Below are 12,267 nucleotides of genomic sequence, written 5' to 3'. Positions count from 1 at the left end.
TTGAGGGCTCCGTACTGCGCATGCCCCAAAGAGCGAGCGCTGATAGGCGGAGAGAATGGTGACTGGCGTGTCGCCGGCAGCCAATGAAGATGCCGAGGAGGCGGGCGTTGCGGTCTCCCTACTGCGCATGCCCCAAGAGCGAGCGCTGATAGGCGGAGAGAATGGTGACTGGCGTGTCGCCGGCAGCCAGTGAGGATGCCAAAAAGGCGGGCGTTGCGGTCTCCCTACTGCGCATGCCCCAAAGAGCGAGCGCTTGTAGGCGGTGATCGGTGGAAGGGGGGGAGGGGGGAGTAACCGGAAGCGAACGGGAACCGGGGTCGGTGCGCGGCGGGACGGCGGGAGAGCGCGAGGGGAGCGGAGCGGCGAGAGACGCGGCAGGTGAGTGCGGCCACGGGGACCGTGCCGCTGGAACGGGGGGAGCGGGATGGGCTCCGTTTCCCCCCGCCCTTACGGCCGAGCTGGCGAAGCTGGTGGGCGGCGTGCGAGCCCGAGGGCAGGTGCGCTGAAGGCTTGCGGTCTGGAGCCGCGTCTCCCTCCGGCGCAGCGCCCGTGCCCGGTCCGGCAGTCCCTCCGGGAGCGGCGCAGCCCCCGTTAGCGGGGGCGCGTTTAAAAGCGGAGCTGAGGCGCGGTTGCAGGCTCGGTGGTGGGGCGCCGCTTCGGCGGGAGCTCGGGGCGAGGCGCGGCGGGTTCCGTGTCCCGTAGGCGCGGCTTCCGTGCCGCGGCTCTCCGTGTGCTTTTTTGTTTTGTTGCCTTTGTTTTTTGGGTTTTTTTTTCGGGATTCCCGCGACACGCGGCGCGACCGCTCGCCCGGGGCTGCCGCGGCGGGTCTCAGTGTCGCCGCCCTGTGGCGAAACTCGGGTACTGCAGCGCACGGCCAGGGGGCAGAGACGCTGCTTGACCCGAAGCAGCCAGAGGTGCCAGATAAGAAACACAAGCAGTCAGAGGTGCCAGATAAGAAAGAACCGTCAGAACCGGCAGGAGCTGCGGCTTCATAGCTCCATCAGCGTTGATCTTATGAGTCTGATGTTGATGCTAGTCATTTTGACTTACATTATGCTACAGTGTTCTGTTTGGCACTGCTAGTGGGTAACAAATAATTGTGCTGTACCACAGCACGAGGTGATAATATTTTGTAGATTTATACTGCCAAAGAATTTGCAAGTATATTGCAAAGGGGGGAATTCAAGAGAAGCTGCCAAGTTAGTGTATGCTGTGATGAAGTTATAGAACTCATACCCTCATTAACCAGTTGATGTGAGGTAAATGCTTTCTGACCCCCTGCACGCTGAGGGGATATTTTTCACCTTTTAGATCCTTCTGCATGACAAGAGGGAGACAGAAGATTAAATAACACGTTGTTTAGAAGCAGAGTGCTTAGTTTCTATTTAACTAATAGGTGTATTGTCAGTGTATTGGCCATCGTGCCGCAGAGGAGCAGGAGGCGCCAGCCGGCCGGGGGCAGATGCCGGGTGCGTCCCCAGCTCGCCAGAGCTCCCCCTGAGCCTCCTCCCGCGGCCCCGCTCGCCCCGTGCAGCCGCCCCCAGCCGCGGCAGCTCCTGCAAACCCGTCCCGTGTTCCCGGGCCGCTCCCGAGCCCCACGGTGAAGGCGGCAGGCCGGCCCTCGGCACCTCTCCGGTGGCCCGTGCGGAAGGAGCAGGCTCAGGCAGGGGTGAGCTACGGTGCTAACGGCTGCTGCTTCTTCTTTCCCGCTCCCAGAGGCCACGCTGAGGATGCGGCCGTTCGCTGCCACCCCGGGGATGCCGTCGGCTGCGCCCGCCTCGGGCTGGCGAGGCTCGTCTGGCAGCGCGGCGGGAAAAGGGACGGGGGAGCGCGTCCCGTCCGTGGACGGGTGCTGCCGCGGCTGGAGCCGGAGAGGTAAAGAGGAAGAAGTGCGGGGCCGTCGGCCCGACGTCTGCTTCCTGCGGCGGGCAAGAGAGGGAGCCCCTCTCTCCGGGTGGCGAAGGGTCCCTCTGCGTGGCGTGCAGCGGGCCAGGCCGTCAACGTGCGCGGCAGGTCCGTGCGCGTATCCTGGAGCGGGACGGCTGCGTGGCGAGCGAGCCAGCGAGGCTCCGTGTCCCCGAAGCCTCGTCTCGTAGCAGCCCTGACACCCCACCGTGTTCTCCTAGGCTGAGGACGGCCGAGCGCCCCGAGGGAGGAGAGGAGGGGACAGGAGCGTCTGAGCTGTTAGAAGCCTCCTGGCAGCCACCGAAAGCGAGAGCCGCTGTGAGTCCCTGGCCCTCGGGCCTCGTCCCCGGCTTCTGTGTCCTGGTGCCTCCCTGCCCCGCCGTCTCCTTTTTCCCCACGCTTTCTCTGGCCCGTTCTTGTCCCCCCTGTGCTCTTGTCCCCCCTGTGCTCTTGTCCCCCCTGTGCTCTTGTCCCCCCTGTGCTCTTGTCCCCCCTGTGCTCTTGTCCCCCCTGTGCTCTTGTCCCCCCTGTGCTCGCGCGTCCGTGTGTCCGTCCCCCCGCTGCGTTCGCGCGTCCGTGTGTCCGTCCCCCCGCTGCGCTCGCGCGTCCGTGTGTCCGTCCCCGCTGCACTCTCGTCCGTGTGCGTGTCCCCCCGCTGCGCTCTCGTGTCTGTGTCCGTCCCCGCTGCGCTCTCGCGTGTGTCCGTCCCCGCTGCGCTCTCGCGTGTGTCCGTCCCCGCTGCGCTCTCGCGTGTGTCCGTCCCCGCTGCGCTCTCGCGTGTGTCCGTCCCCGCTGCGCTCTCGTGTGTGTCCGTCCCCGCTGCGCTCTCGCGCGTGTCCGTCCCCCCGCTGCGCTCTCGCGCGTGTCCGTCCCCGCTGCGCTCTCGCGCGTGTCCGTCCCCGCTGCGCTCTCGCGCGTGTCCGTCCCCGCTGCGCTCTCGCGCGTGTCCGTCCCCGCTGCGCTCTCGCATGTGTCCGTCCCCGCTGCGCTCTCGTGTCCGTCCCCGCTGCGCTCTCGTCCGTGTGCGTGTCCCCGCTGCGCTCTCGTCTGCGTGTCCCCGCGCTCTTCTCTTCCTCTCTGTGTCTGTACGTGCTGCTCTGTCCCCCGACCTTCCTGTCTTTCTCTTTCCTTCCTCCCTCCCTTCGTCTTCTCTCTCTGTGCCTTTGTCGTGCTCAGCGTTGCTGGCGTTCTTCGTTCTGTACGGCGCTGTTCCCGTCCTCGTTCCTGTTCTGAGCCTTCGTGCTGCCCCCCGCCCCGTTTTTCTCTTTTTTTGTTGTTTTTTCCCTGCCCTCCGTCTCTCCGCGGGGCTCCTCATTCCTCTCTTTCTTCCTCCAGCCCCCTGTGCTCCCCGCGGTCTCTCTCGCTCTGCCATCGGTTTTGCCTGTTGCTCTCCCTCTTGCTTCCCGTTGATAGGAGGAACAAAAATCTTTTAGAAAGCCCTCGGCATAAGGTAGCAAGACCAGGCCTAACGTAACAGAAACCTAACAGAGAAAAACTGGCTCTACAGGGACTGGAGGTGGCGCAAAGCGGGATGTCCTTGGCTCGCAGGCTGGGAAAATGGAACGTTCCACTGAATGGAGAAGGAGCTACTTGAGTAGCAGCACAAAATGACAGTGGGCGTGCTCAAGAAATGAGGTCGAGAAGCCGACACCGGGGCGGGGGGGCACTGGGGACCGCTGGAGACCCTTGGTGGACACGCTGGCACACCAAGGATGGACTGCCAGCGAAGGGTGGGGTTATGGAAAGAGCTTCCGTCTAATGCATTAACTAAGTGCTGGGAGCAAATGAATATCCAATAGGTAGATGTAATAAATACCAAGAAGCGTGAGTCACATGCAAGCTCGATTACAGGGGCGATCCTTGAGCGTGCGGTGCGCTGTATTGAAATTGCCTGCCGTTTAACGCTTTCAGAACAGTGTTCAAGAGTCTTTTTTGCCGACGTTTTGGTATCTCCCCGCGTCCCGTGGTTTCTCGCTGCGTCCCCGTGTCCCGCTCCCTGCCCGTGGCCGCGTTCCTCTCTGTCCCATTGACCGTGCCGGGCTTTTTTCCTCCGTCTCCGCCCCGCCGCGCCGATTTGTTTCTTCCTCTGCCCTGTTCCTCGGTGCTCTTCCGGCCTCTTTTCCTCTGTCCCCCCCGCTGCTGTGTTCTCTGCCTTGTTTTTTCAGATCCCTGTCCCTGTTTTCTCTTCTCGCTTGTGAAGAGAAGCTGCCAGGGGGCAGAGACGCTGTGTGACCCGCGGGGTTCGCAGTCAGGTCTCCGCGTGTCAGCGTCCGTCCCCCCGACGGGGGTCAGGTCCCCGTTTGTGTGCAAACAACGTCCCTCCCTCGGTGCCTCCTTAGAACGTTTAATGACGTAAATATTGCTACTGCTAACGTTGTCGGTGCGGCTTCTTTCCTCAGTGGATCCGTCCTGCAGTCGGTGGCCCACGAATGCTTGGCAACAGCAGGAGCGGATTGAAAGGACCGGCCGCCGGAGGATGCCGAAGACTCCCGGGTCACTGATGGAAGCAGCTTTGCGTAAAGCAAGGGGTACGTGAAGCTGGGCGTGCGGGGACGGCTGCCCAGCAGGTAATGGGAGCTGAACCTTTACCTCCAGGGACTTCTGCCCAGAAAGCTGAAGAACTTGCTCTCCCGCGAGCTTTAGAGTTCTGCAAAGAAAAGAAGATTAATATTTGCACCGATTCTAAGCAGGTTTTTCGAGTGGTGCATGCCCTTGAAGCCATTTGAAAAGAATAAAGTTTATTAACAGCACAAGGAAGGCAGATTGAACGGGATGCCCCAGTTGCTGGAAGCTGTGCTGTTGCTAGAAAAGTTGCCGTCATGCGTTGCAAAGGGCCTCAGAAGGGAAACGCCGATCAGGAAACTGGAAATAAATTGGCAGCCGCCGCTGTAAAACCAGCCAGCGAAAGGACAGAGACCGACACAAAAGCCACGTCTCTGATCCCAGGTGGCGGTCTCCTGCAAGCAACATCAGGAAACGGTAACAAAGAGGATAAGAAATTAATAGGAGATTTATAGCCGAATTAGCATTGGGGTCCAAAGAAGCCGTCACCATGGCGGGAGGGCAGCGGTGCCTCGCGGCGTGAGGAGCTGATGCGCTCTGTCAGGATTGGACGAGAAGGTGAGAGCGACTTTATAAACGCTTTGTTCTCTGCCTTGTTTTTCCAGGTGCCTGTCCCTGTGTTCTCTTCTCGCTTTTGAAGAGAAGCTGCCAAGTTAACGTGTGCTGCGATGAAGTTATAGAAGATGTAGCCCTCATGAACCGGTTGACGTGAGGGAAACGCTTTCTGAGCGCCTGCACGGTGAGGGGACATTTTTCGCCTTTTAGATCCTTCTGCATGACAAGAGGGAGACGGAAGGTCAAGTAACACGTTGTTTAGAAGCTGAGAGCTTAGTTTGTATTTAACTAATAATTAACAGATGTGTTGTCACGAGAAACCAAACGGTTCTAACTGACCTCATCCAATGCAGCACAGCACGGTTATAACCGACCTCATCCAATGCAGCACAGCACGGTTATAACTGACCTCATCCAATGCAGCACAGCACGGTTATAACTGACCTCATCCAATGCAGCACAGCACGGTTATAACTGACCTCATCCAATGCAGCACAGCACGGTTATAACTGACCTCATCCAATGCAGCACAGCACGGTTATAACTGACCTCATCCAATGCAGCACAGCACGGTTATAACTGACCTCATCCAATGCAGTACAGCACGCGGCTCAGCAGCGCCGCTGACTCTGCCGTCCCGGTTCTTTCCCCCGTGTCGGCGGCCGGAGGACCCGCTTTTCCCTTTTCCAGGTTCAGAGCCCGTGCCTCATCTGGTTATATCTGTAAACATTCAACATCTTAGCACGAATCACAAGTCCATTTTTCACAGTTCCCCCGTTTTCTTTTTATCCTCTTGATTCGTGCTTTGGCCTCAACGTTAGCTAGTACTTGCCTAGCGGCGGCCAGGTCCAGTTTGGTGTTATCTTTGAAAATCATCAATTTATACCCTGTTCCTTTTGTTGCCATTTCAGGATCTATAGGCACGGCTGAGATTTGCATGGCTTGGAGTACTGAATGTATTAACCGAATAACGCACGGGTTCATACATGGTACAAACAGCTCCCCCAAAGAAGTGATCCCACCAATGGCCGGTAAGTATAGAATTCCATTTCTGTACTGGGACACGCGCAACTCGTTTTATCTCCTCTGCTGTTTTCATGATAGCTTCCCCATTACCATCTATTTCTAAACAACACTCAGAAGTATTCCATTTCCCACAGACACCCCCTTCTTCAGCTAAAAGATAATCTAAGGCTACCCGATTTTGGTAACTGCAGCCCTGGTCTGAGACAATTGTCTTGCTATGAGATTCAGTGCCTCAGCTGTCCGGTTGATCATTACTTCAGCCACTGCTTGCAACCGGATAATTCGGTTTAGCATGTATATTGGGGTACGGTATCCCCAGCTTCCATCTTGGGCCCAGGTGGCTGGATCATAGTATTCAATTATCCTTTTCGCAGGCCATTCATCATCTCTCCAAGTTTGCGTTCCTCCTATGGGGACATTTGTTAAACCCCTCTTCTCTCTCTTTAAAGTTTCGTACAGAGGTTTCCCCAGATGACTCCCTTTTTCCTTTGGGAAAAGGAAAAATGCTGGTTGAATCATCCCTATTGTACAAGACCCTCTCCATTTAGGCATTAACTCGTTCTAAGCTCTATTCCCACATATCCAAAATAATCCATCGGGGGCTTTCCGTGGTTCGCTGACATCGGTAGAGGCAGGATTCTGCCAAGATCCCCTTAGATCCCCCATTTCCTCCAAGGGGTTTGCTTTGCTTCGATTCTTCCAGCATACCGTTTCATTTCCCAGGCTACAATTTCGAGACCAATATCCATCAGGTGGACCTGGCCACCGGGTGGGAGGAATAGAGGTATTTGATGAATTTGCCCGTAACACTGACTTACAAGGGGTTTGTCCAGCGTATTCAGTGAAATCCAGTTTACCATCATCCCTTGACAGGCATATCTGCCCTATTATTAAGTGACTTAATACCCATCCTTCTGGTCTTTTTTCTCGAGTTACGTGAGTTCTGTTCCATCCCAGTAATCCTTCTGGGCTTACGCTCTCTCCTCTCCAAGGCCACCGTTCTGCCGTTGGAGACCCCCCACATATCCAGCGTGATGTGACGTTTAATTCCCGGGCTATCTTTTCCATAAGATCTATAAACAGGTTTTTCCCTACTGTTGGTAATTGTAATCCCTTGTCTTTTTTCCTTATTTCTTCATACCGATCGCTATTTTTCGGTACCAGTTTCTGTTTCTCTTGCCTTCTTTTCAATTCCTCAGTGGCACTCTTAACTAACTCCTCCTTATACTGATCTTGCGCGCCCCCTCCATGTCGAGGGTTTAGATTGCGGGGTGACAATCAAACCCTGGCAGATGTATTGTTAACCCCCTCTCCCCCCCACTTCCCCCTTTGCCCCTCCCTCTCCCCCCTTCCACTCAGGACAGGCGATCGGGAGGGAAAGAAGGACAGAGAAAGAGAGCTGGAAAAATTAAAGATGTTTTACTAATGCTACTAATAAGAATAGAGAAAATAATACAAAATATACAAAACCAATCTTGAAAGTCTCAGCAACTGCAGAGCCGGCACCCAAAGTCCTGGACTGGACTCTGCAGCCACCGGAGCTGGATTCGGTCTGTCACTGGCCTCAGTTCTCAGGGATGAGTAGCAAGATCCTCTCCTAATGTCGCCATAAGGAAAAAGGGACGAGATCCTCGTGATCTCCCACTTTTATATGAAGTATTCACGTGAATGGAATGTTATACACAGTTGGTCAGTTTCTTGGTCACTTTTTTCTCGTTGTCCCTCTCGCGAGATGTCCATCCATGCTTATCAATATGTTTGCATTCCATTGCTAGGTTTACCAAAACATGGGTCTGGTTCTCCAGGAAAATGCAGTTAATATGGAGGCTTTAGCTGACAGGCAAAATTCACTGAAAGAGAAACTTGTTTTTAACAAAACCAGGACATTCCACCCCTTATAATATGCCATTCACTGAATACTTAAACCTTATCAATACAATCTATCAACACAATCTAATTAATCACTACTACTATATATATATATATATACATATATACACAGGAGTAATTAATCAGTGGACCATCCTTTAAAAGGTTCATTAAGTTCATTTTGTCACAACAGTCTCCCAGGGCAGGAAAAGTGGTGCAAGTGCATCTCGTGACCACTGTTTGTGGGTTAAAGACATCAACTTCGAGGAATTTGTCAGGCGCCCCTCGAAGAAGCTAGCTCTGGTTTCATCATCACTGTTTTGATCTGAAAGACACTTATTTAATACTGTTAGTACGGCAATTCACATCCTGCAGTTCAGTATTGAATATTTTCGCCTAAACTCAAATCCCCTTGAGGTCCACACCGAACTTCTCCATCCTTAAGCATCACCCACCAGGTGCTGCCAGGTCCCTGGGCAAAAACAATCCCACGAATGGGTTTGCCTTTGCCTGAGGCAGGAGGAACCCAGACTGCCTTTCCTAGCATGTTTTTCATGTGTACCACAGGGACTTTATCTCCTTCTACAGTCCGTAGAATTCCTGATTGGGCAGGCCCAGCTCGATTGGTTGATCCCCTGGTGTTGACCAACCAAGTGGCTTTTGCTAAATGTGAATCCCAGTTTTTAAAGGTTCCACCACCAAGTGCCTTTAGTGTAGTTTTTAGCAAACCATTGTACCTTTCAATTTTCCCAGAGGCTGGTGCATGATATGGAATATGATATACCCACTCAATACCATGTTCTTTGGCCCAATTGTCTATAAGACTGTTTTTGAAATGAGTACCATTGTCTGATTCAATTCTTTCTGGCGTACCGTGTCGCCAAAGGACTTGCTTTTCAAGGCCCAAGATAGTGTTTCGGGTTGTAGCATGAGGTACAGCATATGTTTCCAACCATCCAGTGGTTGCTTCCACCATTGTAAGTACATAACGCTTACCTTGACGTGTTTGTGGAAGTGTAATATAATCAATCTGCCAAGCTTCTCCATCCTTATACTTTAACCATCGCCCCCCATACCATACAGGCTTTAACCGTTTCGCTTGTTTGATTTCGGCGCAAGTTTCACATTCATGAATAACCTGTGCAATAGTGTCCATAGTTAAATCCACCCCTCGATCGCGAGCCCATTTATACATTGCATCTCTACCTTGATGCCCTGAAGCATCATGGGCCCACCGAGCTAGGAAAAGTTCACCTTTATGTTGCCAGTCCAAGTCCACCTCAGCTACTTTAATCTTAGCAGCTTGATCTGCTAGTTGGTTGTTTTGATGTTCCTCGGTGGCTCGACTTTTAGGCACATGAGCATCTACATGCCGAACTTTCACAGGCAGGCTCTCTAGCCGAGCAGCAATGTCTTGCCACAGTGTGGAGCCCAAATGGGTTTACCTCTGCGCTGCCAGTTGCTTTTCTTCCATTGCTGTAGCCACCCCCACAAGGCATTTGCTACCATCCATGAGTCAGTATAGAGATAAAGTATTGGCCACTTCTCTCGTTCAGCAATGTCCAAAGCCAGCTGGATGGCTTTCACTTCTGCAAATGGACTCGATTCACCTTGTCCTTCAGTGGCTTCTGTAACTTGTCGTGTGGGACTCCACACAGCAGCTTTGCACCTTCGATGTTTTCCTACAAGACGACAGGATCCATCTGTGAACAGTGCATACTGCTTATCAGTCTCTGAAAGAGTATTATATGGTGGTGCTTCTTCAGCACGTTTTACTTCCTCCTCATCTGGAGACATCCCAAAGTCTTTGCTTTCTGGCCAGTCTGTAATAACTTCTAAGATCCCTGGGCGATTGGGATTTCCAATTCGAGCTCGTTGCGTGATCAATGCAATCCATTTACTCCCCGTAACTTCGGTCGCACGATGTGGAGAGGGAACCGTGCCTTTGAACATCCAGCTCAGCACCGGCAGTCGAGGTGCCAGGAGGAGCTGTGCTTCAGTACCGATCACTTCTGAAGCAGCTCGAACTCCTTCATATGCTGCTAGTATCTCTTTTTCAGTTGGAGTATAGTTGGCCTCAGATCCTTTGTATCCTCGACTCCAAAAACCTAAGGGTCGACCTCGGGTTTCTCCTGGTGCTTTCTGCCAGAGGCTCCAGGTAAGTCCATTATCTCCGGCTGCGGTGTAGAGCACATTTTTAACATCTAGTCCAGTCCGAACTGGTCCAAGGGCCACCGCATGAGTTATCTCACGCTTCATTTGTTCAAAGGCTTGTCGTTGTTCAGGGCCCCACTCAAACTGGTTCTTTTTTCGAGTCACTCGATAGAGAGGGCTCACAATGTGGCTGTAGTCAGGGATATGCATCCTCCAAAAACCTACAACGCCCAAGAAAGTCTGTGTCTCCTTTTTATTAGTAGGTGGAGACATTGCAGCAATTTTGTTGATCACATCCATTGGGATCTGACGACGGCCATCTTGCCATTTTATTCCTAAAAACTGGATCTCTCGTGCAGGTCCCTCGACCTTGCTTCGTTTTATGGCAAAACCAGCATCCAAAAGAATCTGAATTATTCTCTCACCTTTCTCGAAGACTTCTTTCGCTGTGTCACCCCATACGATGATGTCATCAATATATTGCAGGTGTTCTGGAGCTTTACCTTGCTCCAGCGTGGTCTGGATCAGTCCATGGCAGATGGTAGGACTGTGTTTCCACCCCTGGGGCAAGCGATTCCACGTGTACTGGATGCCTCTCCAGGTGAAAGCAAACTGCAGCCTGCACTCTGCTGCTACAGGAATAGAGAAAAATGCATTAGCAATGTCAGTTGTAGCATACCACTTAGCTGCCTTTGACTCCAGTTCAAATCGCAGTTCTAGCATGTCAGGCACAGCAGCACTCAGTGGTGGCGTAACTTCATTCAGGCCACGATAGTCCACAGTTAGTCTCCACTCGTCACTAGACTTACGCACTGGCCAGATTGGGCTGTTAAAAGGTGAGCGAGTCTTACTGATCACACCCTGGCTTTCCAATTGACGGATCAGCTTCTGGATAGGAATCAAAGAGTCTCGGTTGGTGCGATATTGCCGGCGATGCACCGTCGTGGTAGCAATTGGCACCTGCTGATCGTCAACCATCAGCAGTCCTACAACAGAAGGGTCATCTGAAAGACCAGGCAAATCAGACAGCTGTTCAATTTTCTCAGTGTCCACAGCTGCTATACCAAATGCCCACCTATACCCTTTTGGGTCCTTAAAATACCCTCTCTTGAGGTAGTCTATGCCAAGGATGCACGGAGCATCTGGACCAGTCACAATGAGATGCTTTTGCCAGTTTTTTCCAGTTAGGCTCATTTCAGCCTCTGCAACAGTCAGTTCCTGGGATCCCCCAGTCACTCCAACAATATTGATGGATTGCGTTCCTTTATAATGAGAAGGAATTATCGTGCACTGAGCACCAGTGTCCACTAAAGCTTTGTACTCCTGGGGGTGTGTTGTACCAGGCCATCGTATTTGTACAGTCCAATAAACTCTGTTATGCCTTTCCTCCACCTGGTTGGAGGCAGGGCACCTCTAATTTCTGTTTTGCACAGTCTCTGGGTGTGAATTAGAGGTTCCTTCAAGAGCATCAGAATCTCTTCTGCTCCTTTTGTAAACTGGAGCAGCCACCTTCCTAGGAGTTTTTCCTTTGATCTCAGGTACTCGTTCTTGAAGTTCTGAGGTAGGTCTTCCATGCCACTTATTCATGTTTTCTCCCTGCTCATGTAGGAAGAACCACAGTGAACCTCTTTTTGTGGGCTGCCTCTGTCCTCTCTCTCGAGACTGGAAACGCCTTTTCCTAACAGCTGAAACACAGGTTTGTGCAGGTCGTGAATGGTATGTGTCTTCTCTGAGTTCTTTGATTTCTTGCAATAGCTTTTCGAACCGGTCATCAGATTTTTCACACAGTTTCTCCACAGCAGAGACACAAGCCCATAGAGAACCAGCAAGGCTGTCCTCAAAGTTCCGGAGCTGCTCAATCACTTCAGTAATATCTTGTGCACCTCCAGCTGACCAGACCATTCCTGCCAATGACTGAGCATATGCAGGTGGTGCACTCCGGCTGGCTGCGCCCCCCAGCTCCGGCTGCCTGCGCCCCCCAACTCCACCTGCCTGCGCCCCCCAGCTCCGGCTGCCTGCGCCCCCCCAGCTCCGGCTGCCTGCGCCCCCCAACTCCACCTGACTGCGCCCCCCAGCTCCGGCTGCCTGCGCCCCCCCAGCTCCGGCTGCCTGCGCCCCCCCAGCTCCGGCTGCCTGCGCCCCCCAACTCCAACTGCCTGCGCCCCCCAGCTCCGGCTGCCTGCACCCCCCCAGCTC

The 12,267-nt window shown here is 53.4% G+C and overlaps 1 long non-coding RNA gene across 1 annotated transcript; it reads left to right on the top strand.

The window, feature by feature from the left end:
* Positions 1–2,151: 2,151 nt before the first annotated feature.
* LOC309452737 lies at positions 2,152–12,146 on the top strand. Its single transcript, XR_014186624.1, has 5 exons — positions 2,152–2,223; positions 4,305–4,433; positions 5,073–5,206; positions 5,934–6,053; positions 11,680–12,146. It is a non-coding gene; the product is annotated as an uncharacterized lncRNA (long non-coding RNA).
* The last annotated feature ends 121 nt before the right edge of the window (positions 12,147–12,267 follow it).

This window comes from Streptopelia decaocto, assembly GCF_964273445.1.
Source record: "Streptopelia decaocto genome assembly, contig: HAP1_SCAFFOLD_482, whole genome shotgun sequence".
NCBI lineage: Eukaryota > Metazoa > Chordata > Aves > Columbiformes > Columbidae > Streptopelia > Streptopelia decaocto.
The sequence above is the reverse complement of the archived record's forward strand: the minus strand, read 5'-3'. Positions and strand labels throughout refer to the sequence as shown.